Here is a 17,167-nt window from a genome sequence, read left to right as displayed (position 1 = left end):
GCTTCAAGCATCGAGCTTAAAAGTTTGGGACCAGAGGCACACAGCATACATAAAAGTAGTTCTTCCTGAGTTCAGGAGTGCATCGTCCAAGACCTGGACACGTGCCATTCTAGTCCCTCAAACATACCAATGTTAAATATCCTTACTCAACGTAGAAGAAAGCTGTGAAGCTTGGTGTATTAAAAGTTCACAAGGTTATCTTAAAACCCTTCAGAGGCTATAAAGAAATTGAGGGAAATATTTTTGAACAGTCACAATTTCACTCCTAGTTCTTTGGAAAAATAACCAGGCAGTTGTTGATTAAGAATTGAATCACATAACACAATTTTTTCTGCATTTGTAATCTCTCAGTGAGTATAAATCAGGTGGGGTTTTTTGCAAGACAGATGGATAGCAAGACAGATGGATATGATGTCTCTATGGGCTTCACAAAGTAATGCTGTTATAAATATCTTCATATATAAATATCCAGTAGCATAAAAGAGATGGTAGAATTATTGTCACTGATGGAGAATTTAATGTAGACCAGTATGTGTGCAAATGCATACATGTGCACATATGTATACACACAACAGAGTAGATTACATGTATGATACAAGTCAAAATTTCAGATAGCAATTTGTTGTTAATCAGAAATCCTTTGGCAAAGAATTACTAGACCAGAGAAGCTGTGGATTCCCCCTCCCTGGCAGCTTTCGAGGCCAGACTGGATGGGGCTTTGAGCAACCTGGCTTACTAAAAGATGTCCCTATCCATGGTGGGGGGGTTGAACTTGATCATTAAGATCCCTTTCAGCCCAAGACATTTTATGATGCTATGAACCCTACGTTAATAAATGCTTGATGAAGAAATAATGTATTCTTCTCAGCAACAGGATATGTACATTTATTAAATTATGAGCCTCTTCAGAAGTTAATTAGAGATGCAAGTTACTGAAAGCTGATTTTGTTGCAATAGCTAATAATTGTCATAATTTAATGGGCAATTAAAACACATTAATTTACATTTTGAAGGCACAGAAATAGTTTTTTTTCCTTCTGAATAAGGTTTGTAAATATGGTTTTTAAAATAAATTTCCTTAATGAAACAACAAAATGAATATTCATAGGAGTGCATACTAACTATTAAATATTACTGCAACAAGTAATTGAAATAGCTGTAACTCTGGAAAGACTTATGTTTATGATTAAAGTTAACTTTTATTTTTAAGCCTATTTTTAGATCAAAGATTACAAGGTAAAGATGCAAAAGTTAGAGAAATGTACACTTTTGAATTGCACTTGAAGTTTCATGCCTGTGAAATATTAAGTATGAGCTTTGATTCATATTCACAGAGACATTTGAGAGAGAGATGAAACTTTGAGATTAGTTGATCCCTTGTCTCTGACTTAAGTCAGCTGCAAAATGGCCTGGCCTAGGGAAGCCAGGCTGTTCAATCTGTTTCAGAAGAGGATGATGCTCTCAGATATGGCATGAAGGCTCTTGGTATGTTGCCTAAAGTTGGTGCTCAGGGACCATTTCAGCTCATCAATTCCTTCAGCGTGCACCCTTCACTGCTGCTGCTTCTGTCCACAGGCGGCTGTGGGGTGGAACTAGCAGCTTCTCAAAAAGAAAATACCCAGATTGCAGAGCCTGACTGCTGCACATCTCAGGACACAGAACTGCAGGTGATTCAGGGCAGTGACAATGGCTTCCAGAGCTAACTCAGAGGCTTGCTGCTTTCCTTGCAGGCGTGTTTTAGTGGTCACCTGCATATTCATGCTTCACCTGAACTCCCATTGCTTATCATAGATTCCCAGGTTCATTCATTGCCTTTCCATACTTAGAGAGCCCTCTGGTATTCTGTCATTGTGAAAGCAGTGTTCCAGTTTAGTCCAATTACAAATCAGTTTTCCAATAAGTTTAGGAGCATCAACCTGAAGAAAAGTTCCATCCATGGTGAAGCAGCTAGGATTATAGCAGCCCCAAGCTTCATTGCAATTTGTAATCTCTAATATAAATTATAGAGACTTTCATCATGTACTGAGTCAACCAAGAAAATCTTGTGATTTAAAAATTGGCTGTCCCCTTACTGTCACACAGAAAAAATAGATTTGTGTAATCCTATTACAGGGCTACTCCTATATGGTTCCAGTGTGCTTCTCTGGACTCCTCAATCACAAAGTTAGGTTTGTCTCTTCAACAGCAAATTAGGTATTACTGGGTGCAAGTTCTTTCCCTTATCTCTGAAGGAAAAGGGAAACTGAAAAGAGGTGATTTTTTTTTCTTATTTTTGTGTTTATCAACACTTCTTTTTATTCAAGTATGATTTAGGGACATCCATTATTTTATGACTATAGCTGGTGGAGCACTTTATAAGCAAAATCCTTCAGAGTTGTCATTAGCTAAAGAATCCTTTAATCAGAAATCCAAAGCCTGCTTTGATATAGAGAGTCTGCTCCTCTTGCAGAAAATTTGTCTGCTAATACCATTTCTGTTACTCTTTTAGCAAAGTGCTGAAGGTCAAAAGCAGCATAAAATAGAAAGCATTTTGTAAAAAGTATGGATGCTTTAATAATGAATTGTTAGATGTGACCTGCTCTGGTATGAGGTTGTGAAGCCCTGAAATACCAGTTCTGAAAGAAGCACCTTCCCAACATATTCCTTTTGGAGTCCAACCTAAAACACCACAAATCAGCACCTTTCTGACCTGAATTTCCATTTTCAGCAGCAGGAAGTTTCAGAACCAGGAGGTTTCAGAACACTGTTATTTGAGATAATGTACATACCACAGCCTGAAAAGAATTTGATTGATTGCTTTTAATAATATTTGATTACTTTTCAGTTATAAGATATGATATGGCACACCAATACATAATATATTTTTGGCATCAGAGAGATTAAATAGGGGGGAATAAAGGGGTTGTGTCTTCTGTACATGTAAAGGTGGCTTTAAGCTTCAGCAGGGTAAACTAATGAGAAGGAGTAGCATTCCTTTAAAGCAGCTATGTAAAGCCAAAGGGTAGGATGCAGAATGTACAGAATAGCATAAAAATATTTACAATTCTTAAAGTTCTGCTGGAAAAATATTTAAAAAGAAGTCCTCTTTGAATCTATATTTTGGATATTTCTTTTGACGGGACATAATTCACAAGTCTCAGCTAATACTGAGGCTTCAGGCTCTTGTATGCAGATATATGTAGCTTTATTTCCTCAAGAAAGTAATTAGTGATTTGGGGAGCTCTCTGGCCAGAGGGAAGGGAAGGGAAGGGAAGGGAAGGGAAGGGAAGGGAAGGGAAGGGAAGGGAAGGGAAGGGAAGGGAAGGGAAGGGAAGGGAAGGGAAGGGAAGGGAAGGGAAGGGAAGGGAAGGGAAGGGAAGGGAAGGGAAGGGAAGGGAAGGGAAGGGAAGGGAAGGGAAGGGAAGGGAAGGGAAGGGAAGGGAAGGGAAGGGAAGGGAGAGGAGAGGAGAGGAGAGGAGAGGAGAGGAGAGGAGAGGAGAGGAGAGGAGAGGAGAGGAGAGGAGAGGAGAGGAGAGGAGAGGAGAGGAGAGGAGAGGAGAGGAGAGGAGAGGAGAGGAGAGGAGAGGAGAGGAGAGGAGAGGAGAGGAGAGGAGAGGAGAGGAGAGGAGAGGAGAGCCTTGCTACCAATTTTCTTCTGTCAAAATTACAAGCAAAATGGAAGGAAGCCAAATAGGGTACAGAAAATCTGCAACGTTTTCCTGCTGTCTTTACAGTCTACATCTTTTAATTGCTTTACCATCATCATGAAGAGTCATCATTACTGGGTTACAACTGTTATGCCTCGCATCCATATCTAGTCCAGCGATGTATTATTAAAAAAAAAAAAAAAAAAAAAAAGTGAAAGCACAACTGGATCTATATTTTTTTTACATGTTCCTCAGGATGAGAGATGCAAATCTGAGTCTGAAAGGGGATTTATACTTCATGAGTGCTTATAAATTATAGAGTTTCTTTTCATGTAAAGCCAGGAGAACCTTCTTCTAGAGTTTTCAAGGGAATGGAAACCCCAGACTTTAGACCATCTTTAGGAGAATCAATCTCACCCCAACCTTCAGTCTTCTCTCACTTTGAAAGACGGAGCTTGCCTAATTTGGTAAGCCAGCTTGGGAACGGTGATTCAGAATCCCAGTTTGGGCACTTTGATTCAGTGAATGCAGAGGATTGGGCAACTAAAATGAAGTGCGTGGCCCTCAGAGTCTGTGAGGGAGAGGACATGGGCATCTTCTGCAGTTCTCATTGCTGTGAATGAAGGTAGAGGAACTCATGGCCCAAGGCTGCTCTCTAGACTGAGGGGTGCGGGGGAAGGGAAAGCAAAGTCACCACTGGGAAATAAGCAGGTGACTGTGTCTTGTCTGTGACTGTGGAGAGCCTGGTTCAAGCATGGCTTAAAGAAAGAGGCCATGAAGGTATAGAGCTGATGGGAAAGTAAAAGGCAGCTGTAAAGCAGCAGTTCCCAGGCTTGATTTTGTAAATAACTAGGTTCTCAGGCACCTTTTCTATAAACAGCAGGATTCTCAGACAGTCTTCTCATAACAGTCCTTGGCTGCTCTGGGAACAGATATGAAGGTTTTGAGAACTTTTCATATCACAGTGAGAACACTAATTTTGGTTTCAATAAACAACCACGGGTATTGTAAACAAAAGGAGGTGTTAGAGTTTTCTCTGTAACCTATCGTGAGCTCGGATTTTGCAATATGCATGAAGTTAATTAACACTATTATAAAAAGTGACTGATTTGATCAATAAATCGGAGTCGATGCTGATCAACAACAAGATGGGTCGTCTCCCTTCGCTTTCAACATGTGACACCGTCTGTTCAACCTGTAATGACAACCACTGAAGTAGAACAGACATGAATGAGTGTCTGGAGAATACCTGAGCCCACGACATCCTTCCCTGCTCTGTCTCTGCTCCAGGACATCTCCCTTCCAGCCCCTGGGCTCTTTCTCAGCCTGTCAAAACACAAAACTGACAAACACTTCTGGCAACTCCAAATCAATTCTGGTTTCCATAGCCAATTAAAAAAAAAGAAAAATAAGAAAGAAAAAAAGACAAATACTGTTGTGATGTTGTCTGCTTTTCCTCACAAAGTAGGAGTGTCCTCACACAGTTTGGAAGTTGGACTCCTCTTGGCTTCCAAGGGATCTTCCTGTCCAAGGTAACAACTTCATCATCCAGACAAAGAAGAAATTGGGGGCTGTGGAGCAGGATATTGAGGATATTGTGCACATTTAGCCTTTTGGAAGCTGTTGGAAGGCTAGTTCTGGAGCTGGTGATATATACCTTCCCTTTGGGAAGAAGAATGGGCCTGTCTAGAATTTCACTTTCTGCTATGCTTTTTTCTTTCATTCTCACACTGTTTCATGCAATTGCATCAGTAGTCTCTGAGGCAAGGCCACGAAAGAAGGGTACTCTTCTGACCTTGATTTTTACGAAGAAATTTTTTTTGTTCATCTTAATTCCTTCAAGATGTTAAGGGCAGGGCAGAGTCAAGTTTTTTGGTAACTCCAATAAAATATCTTTGTCCTTGGCTAAAACTCATCTTTCTGTTCTTTTAATTTGTACAAGGAAATCCTAAATCTAACACAAGAAGCAAATCATTGTCTACATAGATAGTCAATGCATGCACCTCTACTTTTTATAATATCCTTGTTCCTATACTGGCTGATGATTTATTAACTATATCAGAGTTATTAAAAATTGAAAGGCTTTGATATGGCTTTTAGCTGGTAGAAATTATACATCATCTATTTCAGATCCTCAGCCATGCTACAAAATTGGTCTGCTATAAGGCCCAGAATTAAATTAAAATGAGGTGTAAATAGTGAATGTTGCCAGGTGACCTTCTGAAATATTTAACACAGCCTGACTTAAAGTTTATTGCTTTAAACCTGAAATGTGTGAAATTTCACCCAGGCAGCATAGTGTTGAGATAAAAACCAGGTAACTTTGAAAAAGTAGCCCTGATTTTGCACATAAATTTTGAGTGTGTCAGTTCCCCTCAAGGGGCTGTGTGAATCTTACTGTTTCTTCTTGGCCTGCCCAAGTTAGGTGCTCTGAGGTTTACTTTTGATCTGAGTGTTTCTAATAAATCTACTGTAAGAACTGGCTGGAAACACCACATTCTCTTTTAAATATATCAGATTTTCATGAATTTGAAGGAGAGATTTCTCTGGTTCCCCATCTTTTCTTAGTTTTTCTTACTGATTTTTTGTCCCCTGCCTTCCAGTGAACCCAAAACTCTCTTGCACTAGTTCTAGGGACTCCTATGGAAGGAGAGCTGTAGTGAAACCTTCTCCAGCAACCTTTGGCATTCTTTTTATTACACTAATGTGCATGAAGCTCTTTCATAAAAAAAAAAAAAAACTTATATTGAAAACAAAAATACTACGAAAATTATTTGTACCTTCATTCCAATACATTTATGTGGCCCGAGTGGTGTAAAGATTCCATTGGGTAACTAAGGGTTAGGTATCTATAAAATATGAACATCTATACAAAAGTATAGATATAGGTACACAAAATTTTCTGGGGTTTCATGAGATTTTTGTTAGCCCTCACCCTAACATCTCTTTCCCTTTTCCCATGCTGCTGCCTGATTTCTGTCAGCAGAGCTGCCAGGGCTGGCAGAGGGATCTGGCTGGAAAAGAGGGATTTTTCAGCCCTGGTTGGGATCTGACTGCCAGGAGACAGGAGAGCCCTCGAGCAGCCTGTGATGAGCAGAGAGCAGCTGGACAGAAAGGCTGACAGTGGGGAACATCTGTCAGGATCATTAGCTTGTCAGAGTGACCCCGAGAAAAGTTCGAAAGTCTGTTTTCCCAGCCTGGCGCTTAAAGAAGGAGTCAGGGCTCTTAATTTCTTGGTCTCAAGGTTGTTTATTTTATCTTATCAATAAAAAATTTTCTCCTGTCCAGCCAAGGTCTGCTCACCAAGACAGTCAGAGGCACTCTGCCTGCCCACAGGGCGGTATTATATCTTCATACTAAAAACTATGTATACAATGTTTACAATTACTTTCGAACACCTATCATCTATGTTAGACAGTGAGCTTCTACTCTAAACCAATCTGTAAGTGCCAACATCACAGCAGAAGATGGAGGCCAAGAAGAAGAAGGAGAAAGGCTGGACATGCCCAGATCCCTCCCTCTAGCCTCCTGACCCCCCATACCAAAACCCCTAAAATCTACTTTTCCACCCTGTGATAACTTCACTAATATTCTACTTAAACTGTCATGGCTTGCAGATCATTACAACCTTCATACAAGGTTGGTAATTTGCTCCATGGGTCATAATCAAAACCACAGGAATTCTGGGCTCTGTGCCAGGGTCTCTGAGCCCCCTGGCAGGGGTCTTGGCTGCTCAGGACGGCCAGAGGGATGTTCTGGGTCCTGACACATGTGAAACCAGAAGTTCAGCCCTAATCACTGTGTCAGGGTGATGCTTCTTCCCTCTGATTTATAGCCTGGAAAGGCTCTGCTGATCTTAAAGACTGGCATGTATTTAGTGGTTTTTTGATCACAGGTTGCTATTTGAATCTATTTTATGTACCTGAATAATTTTAAATTTTTTTTATTAATTGTCTTTCATTACAGATCTTTTATTTAGTTTTAAGGAAATGTTTAAAATGTCAGCACAGAGAAGAAAAAATAAAAAAGAAAGAATGGTTAAAGGCTTTGAGCTACTAAATATTTAAATAGGATTTCACTAAAAAAAAAGGTCATGTTTCCATTTTGGTAAAAAGTGCCTGAAAATAAAAGCCAGGTGGTATGCTGAGAAAGATGTTCATACTGAATTTTACTTCTTTCTTTATGACTGAAACACAAATATATCTATAGGTAAGCCAAGTATGAAAAATTGTTATTTTAATGAGCAAGTGAGATAATTTATATGGGAAGACACATGAATCACCGACTGGATCCATCTGGTGGACTCACTGTCATTCCTTCCAAGTATGATAAAGATGTTAAATGTATATGTCCTATTGAATCAATATGAGTAACCAGCTTCATCCTAATACACAAATAAAATATATTAATATTCTATTAGATTTACTAAGATCAGAAGCAGGGTTTGCCTATTGGACTGAAGCATCTTTCATATGCAACTATAATGTGAAATCAAACAAACATTAATAAAGCTGAAATTTTCAGCAATTTTGAAAATGGGGCCATATTTTCATAAAGATGCCTCATCTCTGATCTCATGTTTACTGCCATGTTCAGTCCATCATAAAAAGGACTCTTTGTTTATAGTTATTAATATGAGGATCCACGAAGTCCCCTATTTTCTTGGGATTCTTCTCTTTTACATATTCATGCTGGTTTGAAAGCAGCTTCATCCAGGCTGGAAAACTGCTAAAGTCAATGGACTTTCTTCATTGCCAGAATTTCCCTGCTCTGTTATTAACAATAAACAGTAGCCACATAAGTTTTCATGGATGTGGAGGACTCTGTCAAAGCACATTTCAGAGCACACAGATGCAGCTGCAATATGCCCTTGCTAGGGCCAGGTCATCCTTGTGTAAGCACAGGAAAGGGCTGCTGCCAGCACAGATCCATCATTGCAAAGAGCCCCAGAGCTGCAGAGAGCCCAGCTCCGTGCCCTGCTGCTGAGACAGTCTTTAGCTTGAGCCATGCCCTTGACCACTGTGTCTTCTTCTTGCTCAGCTTGTCAAGGCCTGGTATGCCTGGCTCCTCTGCTTTATCCCTGCTGTTCCCTGCACTGAGCTCTGAACCTCTGCTTGGCCATGCTCTGCCTTGTCCCCACAGACCTCACCAGGCTGTTCTGGGCTCCCTGATTCTGGTGGCCCTAAACTCATGTCCTTCTCATACTCCTGGTGTACAGGACAACAGATGGTTTTCAGTGTCCTAACATGGAATTCCTATAGTCAGTAAAATATTTTCAGTAAAATAATTTCCTATATTCACTAAAATACATTTTATCACTGGCCTGGTGCCTAAGTGAAGCTACTGAAGCTAAAAGCAAGCTAAACTTTAGGAGAATGGAAAAGGCACCAGGTAATCAGAGCAGTCTGTTACTGGCTCACACTTGTTCAGATCACCCTGAGACAGAGATGCTGCAGTTATTGCAGAGAGTTCCCACATGCAGAAGCTGGGCATTCTTTGCCAGCCTATAAAGATCCTAATACAAATATTCATATCTGCCCTCCCTTGGGTGTCTCTTGCAGAGTAAGCACTACTGATGGCTTTGTACCCACACAGGAGTATCTCCAACAGATACCAATCTTTCATCAATTACCTCACTGGAATGTTTTCACATGAATCCTGCAGTGTGAAATACCATTCCCTAATTGTGCACTAAGGAGAAACTATTGTTCATTTGTCTTTCCTGAAGCCAGCAGGAGAGCAGTGCTCATTTCAGTGGGATTATGTCAGCTGACCCTGCTGAAAACCTGGTGGGGTGATTATTTTATGTGGCCAGAATAAGCTGGATGTGTAACTGCAGTATTAGAAAGATGTGAAGATGCATACTAATAGTTTAAATGTTTGAAAAGATGATCCCTGAGGATCCTTCAAAGCTGGTATTCTATAATAGTATTGGTATTTTATAATAGTGGTAAATTTATCAGTCTTCATATCCCCATATTAACTATAAGGAAATTAATAACTTTTGTGTTTTGCATGTGAAAGGCCTTCTGTGTTAAGGATGATTTATTTTTTCTCTTCAATGCTCCTGGGATTCCTGAACAGCTGTCAGCTGTACCAGAGCAGAAGAACATGTCTATTAACACACTGCCAAGCAGAAGTTGCATCATACACTGCTGCATCTGTTAATTGCATTAGTCAGTATTTACAATTCAAATAATATAAGCATTCAAAATAGTGTTGTTAATATGTGGCAAAATTTTATTTCTTCATTTTTCATTTCAAAATATAAATTTGGTCTTGGTTTAGTTCAATGACTGTAATGTTACCTAAATGGAAAGCACCTACAATACCAATTTAGTTTTATGATTTATTTAAGAAAATAATACCAGTCAAATACAATGCTAATGATACTCTTAAGCAGTTCTTACAGAACAGATGTAATACAGTCATGGGTTAGAGTACTATTTGAATAAACAGCTGTTTATGGCCCAGGTTTACCCTTGTGATCTGTCATTTCTTTTTCGATGAGGCTGGCTATCACAAATGGACTGAAACCTGGTGAAGCTGTAACATATAATATATAACAATGTTATTTATGCTGTTATTTAATCAGTACAGATGCCTGTATATCCATGACAGATGCAGTGATGCCACATTACTACTTTATACTTTTTCTTCACAAACCATATGAATAGAGAAATATTTCTCTAGACTTTGTCCTTAACCTTCATCATTGATGAAGTAAGAGAAAAAACACTGTCCTTCAGTGGACTAGTTGGTGCTTGAAGCTTCAAACTTTGGCTAAATTTGAAGAACGCAATCTTGAAAGTGGCCACATTTCTAAAAGATCGTGGGCAATACATAAAGACATCCTGCTTGCATCCTGCAGCCTAATGTGTTTCCTCTAGTGATTGAATTCTCTTGATGATCAAAAAGTCTGTCTTGGGAGATGGCCAGACTGTGGTTAGTTTTTGTGCTGTGAAACTTAGTTGTTTTATTATTAATAAAACAAGTTATGCTATATGAGAAGAAAAGGATCAATTAAATATTTTCAATTAAACTCTTGGGTTCAAAGATTCTATGCTACTATTAAGCTAAATTGAAGCTTTATACAATCACAGAACAGTCCAGGTTAGAAGTGAAGTTCAAGGATTATCTGGTCCAACATTTTGAGGGAAAGGGAGCCTCGATGAGATTATCTAGCTTTGTGCCAGCTGCATTTTGAAATTGCATCCAAACAGCATTTCCATCCAGTTCAGTTTTTAAAACCATGGAAGAAGGTTAGTTCTCACTATTCTCACAACCTTATATTAATTTAAATGGAGTCAGGATCACCTCCTGAGAACCAGCACTCCATCATGAGGTGTTTAGCAAGTGGTAATGACTTCTTTGGGAGGTGATGGAGTCACTGGCTCTGGGAGTGTCCAAGAGGCATCTGAATGTAGCACTTGGGATTGGTTAAGGGGTGATTATGGTGTCCTGAGTTGATGGTGGGACTGGATGATTTTAAAGCTCTAGTCCAACCTCGATGATTTTGTGATTCTTTTAATTCAACTTTACCATTGGAGGTTCTGATTAATCATGTTTTCATTAAGGAATGTATATCTCAGCTGACAATCTTCTGCATGCCATTGCACACAAATGTAATTGTGATTTCTGAACAGCTCAAACTATAGAAATTGCTTAGGCTTACTCTTGAAAATTCCCTGGGGACAGCACACTAACTAATTTATCACTTTGGTAGTTATCTTCCTGTGCACTTGAATAAGAAATTTGTGCTGCCAATTAGTCAGTTTAATAATGTTTGTCAAGATCTACTCATGAGCAATTGTGCAATAAAAACTCTTAATTAAGTTTTATAAAGTTTCAGTGTGAGAATTGGATGAAAATCCTTTTGTTATAGTTCAGAGTAGGGAGAGAATAGAGCAGGACCACAGCCTGACCTTTGTACATTGCAGATAAAGCTGTGCCACCAAGGAAGTACTCAAGAGGATTGTAAATAACAAAAGAGAAGACAGGCTTAGCCCAGAGAGTGGTTAAGAAATGAGGCATTCCCTCCTAAAAAAAGGAAGAAATTTGAGGAAGCCAGACCTCTCTGACTTTGAGCCTCATTAGTGGTTGTAGACATCAAAGATGCTCCACACCTAACTAAATCTGCACAGCTACAGGTGATGGGAGTTTTAACCAGTGCACCAATGGGAATTATACCATGTACTGTGTGATGTTTAATTAAACTTAATATTTCATTTTGCTGTGTAAAATGCTATGCTAGATGTCTTCAGTTTTTTTTTGGTTTTTTTTTTTTAAGTAACACTGAAAATGTTAAACTGTGTGAAAATATCTGTAATAATATATCCAGAGGTGCTGTAGATTAAGGGAATTTTCCTTACCTGTTGTTAAACAGGAGAAACAGCACTTTTACCCAGGATTCGTCCAGTGGTTGTTGAGCCTCACCACAGAACATCAGAAATTGGTGAGGCAGAGGTGGAAATATCTTGCTGTTTCTTTCTCTGCTGTGTATGAAGTTGAGACAGGTGTTAAAAACTATTTTAGAAGCTGTAGAGATCTGAAGGAGGACTGACTGCCTTCCTATAATAGTTTCGCTACTCTCTGCTTCCAATGGTTGAAGTCACTACAGATAAATTAAGGAAATTTAATTTATTGCAGGAATACACAAAGATTTCTAAGGATTTGATATTTATTTGGTTTCAGAAACCGCATAATTTTCAGATTATGCTATCCCTTATATAGCGTGTGAGTGTTGTTTGGAAGATTCTGGAAAGAGGAGAAATATAATTTAAAAAGTTATCTGAAACATTACTGTTTAAATTATTATATTGAATCACCTGTGTGAGTACTGTTACTTTAGGTCCCCAAATTTGGACTTGACATTTCTTTCTCTCCAAATAAATTTCATGGGAAGACTTATAATTTCACAGTCAAAATTTTATCCTTTCCTTTTTCAGAAAGGCTTAATGAAGGAGAAGCAGTTGTATATGGACATAAATAGAATTGAATCCATTTTAACATGTCTCTCAACTTATGCAATGGACAAAATATTTCCAGCAATCCAAAATTTCCATTATAAATTTCCAGTAACAGTGGAAGAAACATAGTGACCACAAAAATTTGTGGTAAAGAGAAGGGGTAGTGGCTGCTCATTTCCAGGTGGTCCTGAACTGAATACTTTGATTCCTTTTCACCCCTAGAAACAGCTGTCAAAAATTGAACCTTACCCTTATAGTCTGGGAAATTAAATTCTCTCCAGAAACTCCAGGTGAGGCAAGAGACTCACTGTGCTGAGAAAAGTCTAATGTAAATATTAAACAGACAGCTGAGAAAGCATATTTAAATGTTTTCTAAAAGCTACTTGACCTTCAGTATCTACTCGTTTTATTTTTTTTTAAATAAAAATATCTAAACGAAGGTTTGAGAGGGTAAGGCCAATGGTACTAATGCTGTTTCTGTGTTCCAGTTTCAGGTAGGAAAAGCTGCTCTGTGAGCTGCAGAGCAAATGTTTAGATCTACTGACTACCTCATGTGTGGTTTACTCTCTGCAGTACTTAATTTTTAGAAGACAGGAGAATGACCATTAAGGTAACCAGTACCCCTTTTAGACACTTGGGTAGAACCCCATTCTTTCCCTAAAGCAACTGGTACCTGTAAAGAGATGTAGCCTAATCTGTAATTCACAAGGGAGGAAAGAATTGGTCTCTCTTATCACCACCATCAAAGTGCTCCAAAGAGGGAAACTCACCTGTTCCTTAGGGTGCCAGGTCTGAAACAGACTCCATCCTGCTAACGTGGCAGGCCTGGAAGCAGGGGCTTCCACCACCAGGCAGAGGAGAGACCCCAGCCCTGTGCACGCTGGAGCTGGTGCTCAGCAAATCCTCCAGGATGAAAGAAACTCCCCGCAAACCATCTTGTGAGAACACGGGGCATCAGAAAAATGCAGTTCGTCATTGCTTGCCTCTTCTTGGCAAGAGTTCTCTTGGTGGGTTTTGATTAAAAATCGAGTGAAACTCTGGTTTTGGTACTCCCCACATATATTTTAAATCGAGTTAATCTATTTTTGTGGCAACTAGAAACAACTCATTTTTAGAGCTATGGGATATAAAAGTATGTGAGTCATATTTCTACAGAAATTGCACGGTCCTGTGCAGTTGAATAATGATTATAAAGTCTATTATAATGTGTACGATAAACTATTACAAAATCTAGATGGAATAACTGTCTCCTGAGAATGAAATTTAATTAAGTACTTGGATACAATTTGAACTGGTGGATCTTAAAATGAAATTAAAACTAATTATGAAATACTCATAGAGTTTTGGATAAATTGAAAAGAGAAAATTTAATTGACAAAAAGTAAATCAAGGGAATGTCATGGGAACCCATATTGTTAAATAAAACCAAAGACAATTAGAATCTTCTGAACTAGAAGAGAATTGACATAACATCGACAATGTCATAATTACTGTAAAAACCATAAATGCCTGTAAAGTATTTCAGTAATTGAAACATCCAAGTTTTTTTGAAACAAGATATTCTGGGATGGCTTAAGCCAGGTTCTTTAAAGAAATATTGACCTAATTTTTTTTTGCACAGCATTTTTTGAGTTCTGACTTACAATGCCTTAAAGAAAGGGGTGTTCAGGATGTTTTAGAGAGCTTTGAACCTGCACCATTTCAAAGTGGTGCACCTCAGAAGTGTGCCAAAGCAATTGCCACTCCTCACAGCGTTGATCTTCTATAAGAATTTTGTGTTTATCTGTCTCCTCAAAGTGGAAATATTTTAAAATTCATTCTAGGAACAATAGTGCTTCTCTCTTCAGCTATGCCAAAGCAAAATGGGTTTGGGCTGCAATCCCAGATAGACAAGACATTGTAGTGTAAAATGTACTACAGAGCAATGTGTGTCTTAGAGCCAACTCGAGAGGAAGAGTAGATTTCTTAGGATTTAGATGAAATTTCACACCAAAAGTAGTACAAGTAACAAAGGTTTAGTCAGAAAAATCAAACTTACCATTCAGACCATCTTGACACAAACACCAAATGCTTGGCTGTCCAAAAGTTTTCTAGATTAAAGCACAGTAAAAACTTGTGATTTGATTGTCTAAATATGGTGACCCATCATTAAGGTGTTCCACGGTATCCTGTCTAACCTCCTGCAGTATTTGTTGCAAAAGCTCTTGAGTCTCATGTAACTGCTCCTGTCACATCTGCCAGTCCTGTACAGATATCCTAGAGACACTTTGGACACACAAGAGCAACTCAAATGGCACCAGATCCTTCTTATCAGGCCTATAATTCAACACCTGCAAGTCTACTGACACAGCAACATTTTCAAACCTAACACCAGGTGTGTGATATGTGTGTTTTGACCTCTTAATGTATTGGCAAATCCCATACAGTCCTGGTGTAGCTCAGCTGGCTATGTGTAGGTGGCCATTGACATCTGAGGACCCACTGGGTACCCAAGATATTAATGAAAAGCTGCAGATATGACACAAGCTCTCTGAGAGGCCACCACATGGTGACAGATAGCAGAGAATGGTCTCAAGAGCCCAGGTGCATCAATGAGTCTTGGTGGTCTTGACTAGCCTCACCTGATACCTCCACCCTCACCATGGGTGCAGAAGCATTATCCAGTGCAGATGTGAAGCTTTGCTCTCTGCCTCAGCTAAACTGGAGTGCTGTTTTCCAGCCCTGCCATAGCTTAGCCCTGCCTGACCTTGCAGCTGAGTCCTGTCCTAGTGAGGTACACTGGACATTGTGTCTGCTCTCTGCAGCTACATCAGATCCTTTTAGCAGTAGGTCACAAATGGCCTAAAAGCCTTTTTCAGGGGAAGCAAAAATATGAATCCAAGGAGAATGTTTCCGTGATGGTTGCTGTAAAAGTGCCTTCTCCCCATCTCCTGGAGTTTTGTCTGTCTGTGTTCAAAGGCACCCCAGAGTCAGTGCAGCTCCATTATCAAGATGCAGACTTTTCAATACAATTCCATAATGAAAAATCTGTGTTGTGAGTTGTTCAAAAGAGTAGGTTGTTTCCAGCTGTCTCTGGAGCACTAGGGAATTTAAATGATAGCATTTTTTCCAGACCTTATGTTTGACAATATCCTGTTTTCAATCTTCTCAGAAGGGAATACTAAGATCTGGTTAATTCTATCCAAAATCTTTTAAAAACAGTCCATCACATGATACCTGAAATCTTTTTTTGGTATAGCTCAAGAGGACAGTGATACCCCAATACACTTCTGCATCACAGAAACATACCCTCAGGAGTGATACAGGAGACAGTGAATGCTCCTGTTTATTACAAGGAAGAGACAACTATAGGCCATCTTACACGATTTTTTTTCCTCTTTAAATAGTTCTGCAGCAGAGAAAAATGTGGAGGATTATTTACAAGACAGGCTGTTGCAGCCCATTGACTCAGACCCTGTGCTACTGGCAGCTGAGAAAAGATGTGCAGCCAGCATTGAATCATCTGGTTGTGATTCTCTCCATTTGTATCCTGTCCAGCATGTTTTTGAAGCATGCCTTCAGTACAGCTGGCAGCCTGACTTCCACTGGGTGCCCTTTCACAACCACAAAGCTTGTAGAGGAACAAGTCTTTAGGCTCCAAAACTCAGAAATCTGTAGTAAAATCTTCACTAAATAGCACTGCTTCTGTTCCTCAGAGCAAGCCTGGCCTGGCTGCTGAGTGTCCTTGCCCATTTTCTGGGATTCAGTAGCCCACTCTGTGCTCTTTTAATTTTAGGATGCGATTCCTAAATGCTCCCTTCTGGTGTCTCCTGGAAAAGGCTCCTTTTAGCCTGTCCATTTGGTTGTGCTTAGCTCCATTTTTCCATCTCAGCAACTATCCTGCCACATAAAGGAGCACAGGTGGGAGCTGGGAACTGGGCATGGGTGAATAGGGACAATAGTTTTTCATGGACACCCTCACAGATGTTCATAATCTGGGTGATTCAGAGTCCTTCCTCCACAGCTGGGCCAGATGCCTGGTGCCATATGAGACATTTTATCCAGCGGCATTGGCTAGCAGTTGGCTGTGCCTGGCTGCCTCACCAGTACTGCAAGGGCTTCCAGTTTGCAGGGGTGCATGTGGACAAATGGCAGGACCTTCCACTCCAGTCTTCTTTTCCTACTTTTAAGCATTATTCTCTACAGTAGAGAGAGTTCTGTCAGTCCTTGTTTAAATTTCGTTTTAACTTCTGCTGTATAAGAATGGGAGAATGAATGACCACAAGGCACCAACCTGTTTTGATTCAGTATCAGTCAAAATGCTTCCCACTGGTGGTGCTGGTGTTTGTTAGAGTATGTGCTAAAGGCTCACCCCTTCCACACAGAGGGGCATGGGGGCAGTGGGGGAGTCCCAGTGTCCCAGTCAGGGATGTGAGTGCAGCCCCAGCCCCCCAGTGCTGTCCCAGGAGCATCAACCCCACAGGTCAGGTGAGACCCAGCATTGTGGCTCCCCAGAAATGGGGCTCTATGGGCCCTGCACAGACTGGTTGGGGGAATCCCTGCCCTGGAGGATGGAATTCATTAGGGGATGCT

This window comes from Melospiza melodia, chromosome 1 (genome assembly GCF_035770615.1).
Source record: "Melospiza melodia melodia isolate bMelMel2 chromosome 1, bMelMel2.pri, whole genome shotgun sequence".
NCBI classification, from domain to species: Eukaryota; Metazoa; Chordata; class Aves; order Passeriformes; family Passerellidae; genus Melospiza; species Melospiza melodia.
The sequence above is the reverse complement of the archived record's forward strand: the minus strand, read 5'-3'. Positions refer to the sequence as shown.